Here is a 12,891-nt window from a genome sequence, read left to right as displayed (position 1 = left end):
TGGATTGGTGGGGAAGATGAGGAAGTGCACTCCCGTGGGGAGAATGGGGCACCATCCTTGGCTCCAGGAGGAGAGCAAGGCTGGCACACTGAGGCTGGGTGGCCTTGGTGAGGGGTCCCAAAAGCTGGGAGGGAGCCTCACCCTCGGTCATCTCTCAGAAAGGGACACTGCCAATGGCATCTCCTTTTGCTCAGGCCCCTGCCCCCTCCCTCCACCCCAGGAGCCTCCCTGAAGTCCAGTCTCCGGAGGGTTGTGTTGGAGACACTAATTTGTGGGCAGGCACTGGGGCTGAAAACCAGAGAACCATTTTTAGAGTCTATGTTGGGGTGAGATGGTGAGTGAAGGGGACCCTATTGGGGGCGGCTGTCCTGAGGATGGCTTCGAGGAGCTTCTCTCAGAACTGAGGGGCCAGGGGCTCTGGCTGCTCACCACTTGGTCAGAAGGGGGGGATGAGAGAACTTTCCAGACCACCTGGCTCCTCCCACCTCTGCTCTAGGGAAAGAGAATCTCCTCAATCTGTGCTCCCCCACGTAGCCCAGCGCCACCACCTTTCTTGAGAGAAGGTGGAGCAGGTGGTAAAGTCTGGGATCTACCTGGGATAGGATCCCAGAATTCTTTCTGGCCTGAGAGAGGCTCCACATAGCTTTGGAGTTCCAGGACAGAGGCCCTCTGAGGAAGGTGGAGCTGGCTAGTCTATATAGAGGCCCCGAAAGAGTGTGTTGAACTAAATGGGACCAGAGCTCTCAGGGTTGGCAATGTCTGGTAGTCGTGAAGGATCCTAAATTGCAACTTTTGGTGGGTCTGCCCTCCAATCTCCCTGTTCCCAGTTGGAATATCCCCCGCTGCTCCAAAAGGCACAGGCTATAAGCCAGGGGAGGGAAGGAAAAGGAGAAGATAATGTCCATCTTCCAGAAAGGTAAATTGAGCCCTGTATATCCAGGGGGTGACAGCAGGGACCACACAGGAAAACAAGACAGAAACTGTGAGCAGAGTCCTATGGCGTTTTAAATGTGCCACAGCAGCTGGCAGAGTCAGGCAGGCTCCAACCCCACCCCAGTTACAACAAAGCACCCCCACTTCTTGCTGTTCTATATACTGGGGCATATGATATTGTTTCATCTGAAGACAGGATCCTGCAGCTAAAACGAGTTTAAAAGTAACTTCTGTTGAGCCAGTCTCTGGAACAGACTTGCATGGGTTTCAAAGGTTGATCTGTCCAGACTCCTTTCCCAAGTCTTCCTACACTGGTCAGAGATCCTTTTTCAGGTAGGAATTGGGAAGGAGGGAGAGTGCCGCTTTTGGGGTCCCAGCATCCCGCCATCCATGCTCATAGGTTCCCTCTAGTATCTGGACACAATTCCCTTGGACACATGAACTACTTTTGGGTTCCGTGGGGGTAGGATTTTCTGAACTGGTCCTGAGTCTCCCTGGAGGCTGAGAAAGCTGCTCCCTCTTAAGACATGAGAAAGCTTCTGAGTTGGGAGAGGGGAGGAGATGGAGTCTGAGGCAACGTGAGGAATTAGCACACAGATCAGGAATATTGGAGGGAAGTGGAGAGGACTGTGCCCGCTGCCGTGGGCTGTGGAGGGTGGTGGATGGTGTCCTGAAGGTGGTTCAGAGAGTCTTCTTTCTTTACCCTCTCCAGAGAGCAGCCCAGCTCATCTGAAGGTGGAGTGAGGGTGAGGGCATTGGGAAGAGCTAGGCCTGGGGGGTCCTGGGGCTCCTTTCCCTTGTCAGCAATGTTGGGAAATGCCTGTGAGCTGCAGAAGATACCTATGGGTCCTCTTCTGCATTCCTTCATTCTGTCCCAGTACGAATCACTTGACATCTGCTTCCCCACCCGGCGTAAGCGTCCCTTCTCGGCTTTACTTTTCATGGTGTAGTTTTCCTCATTCCTTCTGTTCCAGTTTCAGGGAACATCAGCGAGTCTTTATGTCCTTTGCTTTGACACTCAAGTCCAAAAATTATGAATACTTCAGAGCCCAATGCCAGTCCCGTTTGATCAAGGTTGGAAGGACAGATTTCCTTTATAGCCCTTCAGGGGTCTCTCTTTTTAAAGTTTCCTTCCTCCTAAACATTGTCACCTCGGCAGGGCCCAGTGACACTAGCTGGCTCTTTCAGGAATGCACCTAGGGGAAGATGGAGCCACGGTGCTTGGGTGCAACAGTGAGAAGGCACGATGCCCTCTTGCTCTGTCCCGTCAAATACGCACAGAACCAAGAGAAGGAAATCACAGCAAATACTTGTTGGGAAAATAAAACAGAATTGTCTCAGAGTAGGAGAATCTAGGTAATGCTGTGGAGTCCCCCCTTTTCTGCCCTAAAGCTGAACAGTATTAGGAAATAGGTGGTGTGAGAAAAGTTGTCTTGGGAAGCTAGCTGCAAAAGATCTGAGGCTCATCCATGTTAGCAGTCACCCCCAAGCAACCACTTCCTTCACACATGGCCACTGGGGCTAAGGAAGGGGCCTCTGCTCCATGGAACCCACAATAGACTACTCACTCCTTTCTTGGAAGTCACTCCCTTTAAGACTGCCTGTGAACTGAGTGTGGGGGTGCACACTGGTAGACCCAGTAACTCAGAAGGCTAAGGTAGGAGGATCACAAGTTCAAGACCAGCCTCAGTAACTTACCAAGATCCTGTCTCAAAATAAAATAAAGGGCTGGGGATGTAGCTCAGTGGCAAAGTAGCCCTCGTTTCAATCCCTGGTGAAAAAAGAAAAAAGAAAAGAAAAGAAAAAAAGAAGGAAAAAGAAAGACTGTCTCTGAGAACCACTGGATTGGTGTGAAAGGTTAGATGGTGAGTCTGAATGGAGACAGGGTAAACTGCAGCCTGCTCATCACTGCCTGGGGATGTTTGTAACCAAAGAGATAGAGACAGGATGCTGGAGGAAGAAAGCAGAGGGCTGAGGAGACAGGCATTGGTCATATTGGTACAGGGCTCAGATCACTGCTTCCCAGCTATGTGAACCTGGGCCACTTCATGGGCACTTCTGTGACTCAGTTTCCTGGTCTGCAAATGGAGCTAATACCTGTCTCAAAGGGTTGCTGTGTGGATTCACTGAGGTAATGTTTGTAGAGGGCTTGGCAGAGGGTCTGGCCCATGGGAAGTGTTAGCCAGTGTTGTTATTCGGGGACCAGGGCCAGGAGGCATTAGTCATGGAAGACTTCTGGAGGAGGAAGTCCTGGAGCTAGCATTGGAAGAAGAGCAGCGCGTTCTATGACAGGTGTGGGACAGGTGTGTGTGTCTGTTGGGGATGGGGAGAGACTGGCTGGCAAGGAGACAGCATGAGCTGTGCTGGGGACCCAGAGTGCCTTTAGTTTTTCTTTTTTTTTTTTTTTTTAACTGTCTAGTACAATGTAGGGCTTCAAGGGAAGGGAGGGGAGTGACTGATGGAAGACCCCCCCAGCCTGCTTCCCAGTGTGTCCTAGATGGGTCCCTACAGGGCTTCTTAGATAAAGAAGCATAGAACACGTGGGGAGAGCTGGTCCTGGGGAGGATGTGTAGGGTCTGAGGTCAGGTCTCCTGTCCCACCTGAGCCTCAGGTGCCTTTCGAAGGGACTCTAAGAGCCCGCTGCTGCCCCTGGAAACTTGGGGTTCGTGAGTTCTCAGCCTCAGTCCCTCCATTGCTGGGAGACCCTGCGCATGTCCTACAACTTCCCTGGACCTCAGTGTCCCCACATTTGGCTGAAAACTAGAAAGTAAGAGAGGCAGGGGGACATCCACTGAGTCCCCTGCTGCTGATGTAGGACAGACAGTGTTTGGCAGCGGGTGTGCGGGCAGGGAGGAGGGACGGGGAGAATCCAGGCAGCACCCAGACCGGAGCAGAGAGGAGGGCGAAGGAGGGGTGGAGGGATTCCAGGAAATGGGGTCCTCTGGGACCTCCTGTGCCGGCCTTTCTCCAAAGCCTTGCCTGGGGGGATGAGCCCATCAGAGGACGGTGGAGGGGTGTCGCTGGAGGAGTGATGTGAGGGGGAGCCAACACCCCAGTTCAAAGGAAAGGCAGGAAACAGCCCTAGGCAAAAGAAAAAGGAAACCTCTCGGCTTTGGCAGCAGTGGGCACGGGGCGCGGCCGGGTGGGGCGGCTGGCGGAGGAGAAGAAAGCCTGGCTCAGAGCGGAGTTGGCCCCCGGCCCGCCCCACTCCACCCGCCTTCCCCAGTCCCTGGGCTCTCAACCCCGATGGCCCCACACGCGCTGCAGCCTGCTCCCCAAGCTGACCGAGGGCCACCAGGGGCAGAGCAGGGACCAGGAGAGGGCACCCGAGGGGGCGCCCCGCAGGGTCATGGGTAGGGTCGTGGGCTCTGGAGTCTGGTGCCCAGGCTTGAGCAGCTCCGCCATCTTTGGAAACATCACTCCACCTCGCCAGAGTTTCCATTTCTTAATCTTTGCAAATGGAAACACTCAGTACCTACCTGGAAGGGTCGTGAGGAGGAGCAAAGGAGAGGAAGAAAGCAAAGCACGCTACTTTTCATATTACAAGTACTTTTAAAAATGTTAATTCTTCATATTGTTTTTACCAACGCCCTCAACTACAGATGTGCAATAGGCCTCCAAAGGGAACACAGGGCTGCTTGTGACAGGGTGGGGGTTTGGGATGCCAGAGCCTCATCTTCGCAAGCCCCATCCCCCATCAGATGGCCAGTCCTTTCTTCCTGCCCTTTCCCCCACTCATTGACCTTGGTGGAAATAGCCTTTCAAGGAACCAGTTCTGCTCCTGGGTTCCTGGGCTGGGCTGATAGAGGAAGTGGGCCTCCTCCTCATGGGGAGCCCTGGAGTAGATGTGACCAGGCACAGTGCCTGATGGGAGACCCTCCAAAGAGGAAGAGGCTAGCCTTTCAGGTCAGTGCCCAGCTTCTCCCGGAAACAGAGTTCCTTGGAATGAGACGTCTCCAGTAGGGTCCAAGGGACTTCAATGGTGGCTGGAGTGTTGGGGACTGTGCTTCATTTCTGCCCTGGGAATACCCACGAGGGGCTGTGTGGATTCTCCTCTGAGCTCTGCCCTAATGGGCTATCTGACCTTTGGCTAAGAACTCCCTCAGGTGGGAGCAGGGCCTTGGATAAGGAGTCCTGCTGGGGCTGCAGACACCCTGGGAAGGTGTAAGAGCTGAGGGTGGGGAGACATTTACAACCCCTTTTCCTGGTTGCAAATAACTTCTTTTAGCCAAACTGAAAAGGACTTATTGACTTGGGGAATTGTGGGAGTTCCTTTGTGCTAACTAATCCATTGGAAAAAAGGGGTGGTCCCCGGTTTCTAACAACAATTCAGGTCTCTCCCGCCGCCCTTCAGACATGGGAGAACAGGTCCCAGGAGGAGAAAAACAGCCCAGAGGCCAAACTTGGGCAGCTAGTGGAGAGTTATTTTGGAAGCAGCAAAAGGACATGGTGGGGGGGGAGCTCAGGGGTTGGCACGGCGCCCCCCAGAGCCATGCCAGAGCAGGCTGCCTCGGGCTGGCGGCAGGCAGGTGGGGGCTGGGCAGGCTGTCCAAGATGGGGTACCTCCGGAGTGGAGGTTCCCTTTGTATCCCATTCCTAGCCTTTTCAAGTCCGCCACAATCTTCTTTTTCCTCCAGCAACTTCCAGTGGGGGCTTGCGCCCTTGTCTTGAATTCTCCCCAGCCTTAGGGGATCAGAGTTCCCCTGATTAATTGGAAGGCTTGAATCTGAAACTGGGGCTGGGGCAACACCTCATAATGGGCTTTCGGCCTCTCCTGTCTCTCCTGAGCGCAGTGGGGATGACTTCCTGGTGGAAGTCCCAGAGTTATGGCCATCTTCCAGAAAGGCACTCTGTCACCCGGAAGATGCATTCATGGGGCTCAGCCTAGAAAACCCCTGATGGGCCTAGGGAAACCTGCCTCAGAACCTGCCATCATCCTGGGGTGTGCTTAACCAATCACAGTACCAGTTGGCATTTATGGGATGATTGCCCTGTGGCACATTCAAGGACTTAAACTGCCTGTGAAGGTGGTCCCAGTGTTAGGCCCATCTCACAGATGAGGAAACTGAGACTTTTAGATGTTAAGGAGTTTACCTAAAACCATCAGCCAGTAATTGCTGGTGCAGGGATTTTAGCCAAGAAAATCTCCCTCCTAGCCAGGTGTGGTGGCGCACGCCTGTAATTCCAGTGGCTTTAGGAGGCTGAGGTAGGAGGATTGTGAGTTCAAAGCCAGCCTCGGCAAAATCAAGATGCTAGGCAACTCAGTGAGACCCTGTCTCTAAATAAAATACAAAATAGGGCTGGGGATGTGGCTCAGTGGTCGAGTACCCCTGAGTTCAATCCTTGGTACCCAACCCCCCCCCCAAAAAAAATCTCCCGCCTAACCTCTAAAGTATATTGCCTCTTAGGGACTCACAACTGGTAGTTTCTGAGTTCCAAGGGTGTGGCAGGACCTGGGCATGTTAAATCCAGGCTGAGCAGCCCCTGGTAGTCTTTCTGGGAAGAATCAGCAGTTTACGCCCTTCTCCTCCTGCTAACCAGTTGCTCAAAGGGAAAAGTGTTGGGGCTCAGCCCAGAAACTGGGGACTCTGGTGGGGGAGGGGGCGGCAGAATCCCTGAGCATGGAGCCTATCAAGGTTTTTGCTGAGGACTTACTTGTTGCTGAGGTTGGGGAGACAGGTCAGGGGAGACAGGTCAGGCATGTGTGAAGAGTGAACTCACTGTGCCAGGTAATCGTGGGAGCATCCACAGAGGACCAGCTGTGAACAGCTGACCAATAGGTGCTCAGAAGAGAAAGAGGACCAGGTGGTGGAGCAAGGCTTGGGGCAAGGAGAAGAGGCTTGAGTCCTGAGATCCAGAAGAATGCAGCCCAGGGAGTAGCCAAGGAAGACCCTCTAGAAGAGAAAACCATGAGCCCAGGAGAGAGTGAGGAACCACATTGGGCTGTGATTGTCCCTCCATCTTGACAGTCTTTTCTGTCCCACTCCCTGGGGAGCAGGATGTTCCAGAGCAGGACTTTCCTCCTCAGGGCACACACTTAAAACAAACCAGAACAATCCAAGGCATTTGGCAGCTGGGATCAATTGACTAAGCTGCTCAGGCTGAAGGAATCAGCCAACCCCAGGCAATACCTGGCCACCCTAGGGGCTGAGACCCTGGTCTTGGCACACCTGGAGGCATTGCTGTAGAGGAAAGAGTGCAGTTTTGCAGTCAAGCAGGCATGGATTCAAGTCTCAGGTTCAGCACTAACTAGCATGTTTTTTTTTTTTTGCCTCGCTCAGCCTCAGCTTCCTTAGCCTTGAAAGGGGCATAAATCATAAAAGATGTCTGCAGTTTGGCTCAGTGTTTGGCACAAAGTGAGCACATGGGAACTACTATGCATTCTGGTCTCCCCTTGAGAGAGACATTTGGAAGTAGAAACTGAAGCAATCATAAAGTGGCCCTTCATCTTGTCTACCCAGCATTGCCTATTCTAGGACTTTGTTGAGAGTGAGACAGGGTCTCACTGAGTTGTTAAGTACCATGCTATTGCTGAGGCTGGCTTTGAACTCACAACACTCCTGCTTCAGCCTCCTGAGCCACTGCGATTACAGGCATGCATCACCAAGCCTGGCTTGTCCCTTCCCTTTGCCCTTGGAGGTGCTGGAGGTGAAAATATCCCCAAGGGTGTCCAGACTGAGGCAGGCTGGGAGGGAAGTGTTGAGTGTCTTCCATTGCACCATGTCTGGGATTTGGATGTGGTCCCCAGGCCCAAGGCCAACGTCATGGGCTGATGGAGGGGAAAGCAGGGAGAAGCTGTGGTGCAAAGGCGTCTAGCACTGTCGTCGTCTAGCACCTTGGCCCAATATATTGCTGGGGTCACTGCAGGGCAGGGAGTGCTTCCTTTTTGGTGGGGGAGTAAGTGGGGGAGCCAGGAAAATGGGACCCAACACACCAAGGTTTATTCCAACTGTGCAGTTTGAATTGCCCCCTACCTGAGTTATCACTGGCTCCTGGGAAACAGGCCAAGAGCAGCTGCCACTAAAAGGCTTTTAACACCTCCTATAGGAGGGAGGCCTTCCTAGGTTGACCTAGGCACTATCTGGAATTTTTTTTTTTTTTTTTTTTGGTACCAGTTTAGGCTGCAGTGTCCCTCCTCTCCCTTGTCTGTGACAGTGATAATGCCACTTGAACCCACAAGTTCTCGTGCAGAACAAACATTTATTCAGTCACTCATTCACTCATTTGACAGACACGGACAGGATGCTTGCTGTCTGTGAAGCACTGTGTTAAGGATTTTCTCATGAATCTTCCCGTGTGAGGCCAGGATAGTGGCTATCCCCTCTCTCAGATGAGGGGGCTACATGATATAGGGATAGAGCAAAGGTGAATTGAGTTTGGGGGACTTCAAAATCCATCACTTTCCTCTGCTGTGGGAACTCAGAGCTAAGAGATAAGGCAACCATATAAATAATGGACACTAGCCAGGAGCCAAGGCACATGCCTTTAATCCCAGCTGCTCAGAGGCTGAGGCAGGAGGATCACAAGTTCAAAGCCAGTCTCAGCAATAGTGAGGCGCTAAGCAATCAGTGAGACCCTGTCTCTAAATACAATACAAAAAAGGGCTGGGGATGTGGCTCAGTGTTGAGTGCCCCTGAGTTCAATCCTCAGTATCCAAACAAAAACAAATAGCAGACACTTTGTGGGATGTGAGAGGTGCCTGGGGTAGGGACAGACACACACAGCAGTCTGGGCACAGAGGAGGGAAGGCTTTGACTGACTGATGTTGGTACAGGAGCTCCGGGTCAGGCAGTTTTGATGCACAGGTTAAAAAAACAAAACAAAACAAAACGAAAAACAAAACACAGGCCTCAGAGTGAGGAGAGCTGGGATTGCACTCATTTGCAAGATGGAGTAATCGTCCTCTCCCTGATGAGTTGTTATATGAAGCACAGTCCTGTTTGGGAGAGCACTTAGCACATAGGAGGTGTGATTTTATTCCCTGTTTGTTTATTTTTATCAGGTGTTCCATACTCTGTTTGTATGTCCCTCTGTCCATTTGACAGGGGTTTTCTATCTCATCAGATTCAGGAGTTCTTGAGGACAAGATCCACACTTCTCTCCATCATTAGGAGGGAGAAGTCTCTTAGGGCAGGGACTTCCTGCCAGTAGGATCTGTGCTAGGGGTCGTCTTTGTTTCAGGATTACCTCACACACACCCCCACTTCAAATATGCACAGGTGCACTCGCACGCTCTCCAGTGTGAGTCCCTACCTGCAGGGGGCGCTCTGCAGGGGCCATGAACAGTACAGGTATATGCATTTAGTCTTTGTTCCCTCCCCCTCAGCTTCAGATCTGGGGCAGCCCCCGGGGTGGGTGTGTTTGAGGATGGGGGGGGGGCTGGATCAGGTGTCCCGGGATTCTAAGAGTTGAGGCAGGAAGGGGCCGTAAACTAATCCCTTGCCTTTGTGGTAGACAGAGCAGATTAGGAGGCTGGGAGGGGACTATTGTCCAGGACAAAAACAAGAGAGAACGATAATTGGGACAGAACTTGGGCTCCTGCCTTTATTATCTGGGAGAAAACTTAGGATCCAAGAGAGTTGGAACTGGGAACCAGCTCCCCTCTCAGACCACATGGACCTCAGCCCCCCAATACAGTTACCTGGCTTCAGCATCTGTGAGCAGAGTGACTTGGGCCAACCTGGGCCCCCTTCCTGGACATGCCTATGTGGTTGGAGGTACTCCTGGGCCTAAGTATGAAGTCTGCAAGGATCCAGGGGCTCCATGGGACGCACTGTGCTGAGACAGGCACAGTGACACATCTGAGTCTAGGTGCTCCCAGTTGAGACAGTTAGGCTTTAGTGAGTAGGCCTGTGCTTGAACAGGAGGGTAGAGGACATGTCACCAGCATGTGTCAGGCTCCCTCCCAGTTTTTAACAGTACAGCAGAGAGGTTAAGTGGACAAACTGCAGCTGGGCCACCTGGGTTCAGATCCTGGCTCTGCCTTTTACCAGGCCTTGGAGAAAGGCTTAAACTCTTTGTGCCTTAGTTTCCTTACCTTTAAAATGGGGGTAATAATGATACCCAACTCATGGGGTTGTTGTGAGAGCCAAATTAGTACTCGAAAATCGATGGCACACAGTAACCATTCACTGGGTTTAAGTTTTTATTATTTCGACTGAAAGGCTGGTCTTGAACTTGAGATCCTCCTGCTTCAGCCTTCCAGTAGCTGGGATTACAGGTATGTGTCACCATGCCTAGCCAAAAGTTTTATGTTATTTTTAAAAAAATATTTATTTTTTAGAAGTAGTTGTTCACAATACCTTTATTTTATTTATTTATTTTTATGTGGTGCGGAGGATCGAACCCAGGCCCTTGCACGTGCTAGGCGAGCACTCTATCGCTGAGCCACAATCCCAGCCCCTTTATGTTATTTTTTTGCTGAACTGAGGGTTGAACTCAGGCAAGCACTCTATACCATTGATTCTACATCCCCAGCTCTTTGTAAAAATGTTTTATTTTGAGACAGGATCTCATTAAATTGCCCAGGTTGGTATTGAACTTGTATTCCTCCTGCCTCAACCTCCCAGGTAGCTGGGATTACAGGTATGTAATTGGTGATGTTCTCCACCCCACTAGAGATCTGAATTATCCCTCTGTCTAGCGTTTCCATGCTGTATATGCTACCCACTCATTAGTCATTTAGGAGCTCTCAGTCATCAGAACAATTGTTTTGGTACTGCAGTGCTTGTGTTGAACCTTTGTTTTACTTAATAATGGCTCCAAAGTGCAAGAGTAGCAAAATTGGCAACTTGGATATGCCAGAGAGAAGCTGTTAAGTGCTTTCTTTCTTTAAGCTGTTAAAGTGAAAGTACCATAAGATATATTTTAAGAGACAACATTCACATAAATTTTATTACAGCATATTACCATAGTCATTGAATTTTACTTTGTTCTTGTTGATAATATCTCACTATGTCTAATTTATAAATTAAGATTTATCATAGGTTTGTACATATAGAGAAGCACAGTATATATGGGGAGCAGTGCTATCTGAGGTTTTAGGTTTCCACTAGGGTTCTTGAAACAGCCCTTGTGAATAAGGGGACCATGGTACAATAGCCAGTTCCTGGATGGTATTACTGGACAGTCCCCAGCCTAATTGAGGAAAAAAATATATAGTATCATTCCAGCCTTAGGAACCCAGCTTCCCCGCTGCAGGGTCCTGCTGGCCTAGCCCTTCTCTGTCCTGCCATTCTCCTGCTGGTGTGGAGAGAGGGGCAGCGAGAGTCCTCTGGAGGAATGGGGATGGTCCCCTCCTCTAACTCCTCTGGTATCATCCATTTGCAGCTTTCAGTTTGCTCTTCATTCAGTAGAATTTGAATCTGAGACCCTGAGCTGGGATCCTATCTTTGCCATCCACTCGCTGAGGACCTTTGGCCAAGTCCTCTGATCTCTTTGGGCCTGTTTCCTGTGGGATGAGAGCTCCTGACCCAGGGTATTATAGGGACAAAAGCTGGTGGGATGCCAGTAAAGAAGCAGGGAGGGAGAGAGGGGAGGGGTGTGAGTGAGCCAGGAGGCGAGTCTGATGGGAGGGAGAGCCAGGGTCCCTGGAGACCTGCAGCGTTCACTTCGTTCACTTCGTGAGACTTGAGATCCCAGGGGCTGGGACAGGCCATCACCCTCACAAGCACCTCCAGGGCTGTGTGCCCAGCAAGAACAAGGCCCCCCATTAACTATGGGCAGCCAGCGGAAAGAGGAATGCCCACTGCCCCGCCAGCCGACGCCACACCATCCCTTGCCTCCTTGCCTGCTCCCCTGCTCTGAATGTAGAAGCCCAGAGTGCCACCCCGGTCCCCCGCCTGCCCTGCCTCCACCTGCCAGAAAGGATTAGCCTCTCTGTCGCAGCTATCACAATGGTGCAAAGGCACCATGCTTTGGAGTTCAGGGCACACACTGAGGGTAGGGCTTGGGGTCAGGAATTACCTGGGCCAGTTGCTGGAACCCTACTATGCCCAGTGCTGATGGATGCTTGGCCTTGGAGCCTGCAGGGGGCCAGAGAGCAAGTAGAGTGTAGCAAGAGAGGAGGGTTTGGAAGCTCACAAGCTTGTCCAGAGGAGCCTTCCTGATGTCTTGCTCTGGCCCCTTGCCCTTACCTGGCCTGGAACCCCCAGATGAGCAGATGGAGTAATTCAACACCCCACAACTTGTTTTAGTGTTTGACTTCTTAGAAATATTATTCTATAAAGTTCTTCCTAGAATTCCTCCTCTTCTTGCTGTGATGTCCCCTATTTTCCCTCTTGCTTTGGTTAAAGAGGAGAGAGCCAGTAGCCAGCCCTGCCTTTTTAGCTCCCTAGGAACTAGTAGGTTGGATTGGGTTTCGTTTTACTTTCTCCATGAGGAAGGCAGCTGGGACTGTAGAAACCACCTTGGAGATGCCATACATGCGGCCTCCAGGGATCTCCAGGGCCTGCCTGTTGCAGAGGAGGCTGAAGGCTCCGTGCACTTCCCCCTGGGAATCAGGTTCTCCTGCAGTCTCCCTGCCTTGCAGTGCTCTGGGTTGCAGTTAGCCTGGCATGGCCTTTGTGAGAATTAGAGAAAAGTGCCTCTTGTTTGCAAGGCCCTACCACATGGGCAGAAGAGGATAGTGGAACAGGGGCAGGGTTTCAACCTTGGCCAGCCAGGCACTCTAGGCCAGACCACAAGCAGCACCTCTCTGGGTCAGTCTGGTCAATACTTAGCAATTGAGCCAGGCATGGTGGCACAAATTTATAATCCTAGTGACTCCAGAGGCTGAGACAGGAGGATTGCAAGTTCAAGATCAGCCTGGGCAACTTAGCAAGACCTTTTTTCAAAATGAAAACAAAAGAGCTGGGACATAGCTCAGTGGTAGAGCACTCCTAAGTTCAATCCCCAGCACAGAAAAAAAGGAAAAATGATTGAAAAAATATTTATGAAGTATTGCTTAAAGATTCCCCC

General features: G+C 51.4%; 1 protein-coding gene across 3 annotated transcripts in view; it reads left to right on the top strand.

Moving 5' to 3' along the window:
* The window catches only part of Lgr6 (leucine rich repeat containing G protein-coupled receptor 6), a 120,405-nt gene that overhangs the window by 834 nt on the left and 106,680 nt on the right, over positions 1-12,891 (top strand). Inside the window, exon 1 of one of the 3 annotated variants that reach the window (XM_071600182.1) lies at positions 274-334. The exons of the other annotated variants lie outside the window; for them this stretch is intronic. The gene's annotated coding sequence lies outside the window, so the exon portion shown is untranslated. Of the gene's footprint in view, positions 1-273; positions 335-12,891 lie in introns of those variants that run through there. 3 annotated transcript variants of the gene reach the window in all.

The sequence above is a fragment of the Marmota flaviventris genome, chromosome 12, assembly GCF_047511675.1.
Source record: "Marmota flaviventris isolate mMarFla1 chromosome 12, mMarFla1.hap1, whole genome shotgun sequence".
NCBI lineage: Eukaryota > Metazoa > Chordata > Mammalia > Rodentia > Sciuridae > Marmota > Marmota flaviventris.
The sequence above is the reverse complement of the archived record's forward strand: the minus strand, read 5'-3'. Positions and strand labels throughout refer to the sequence as shown.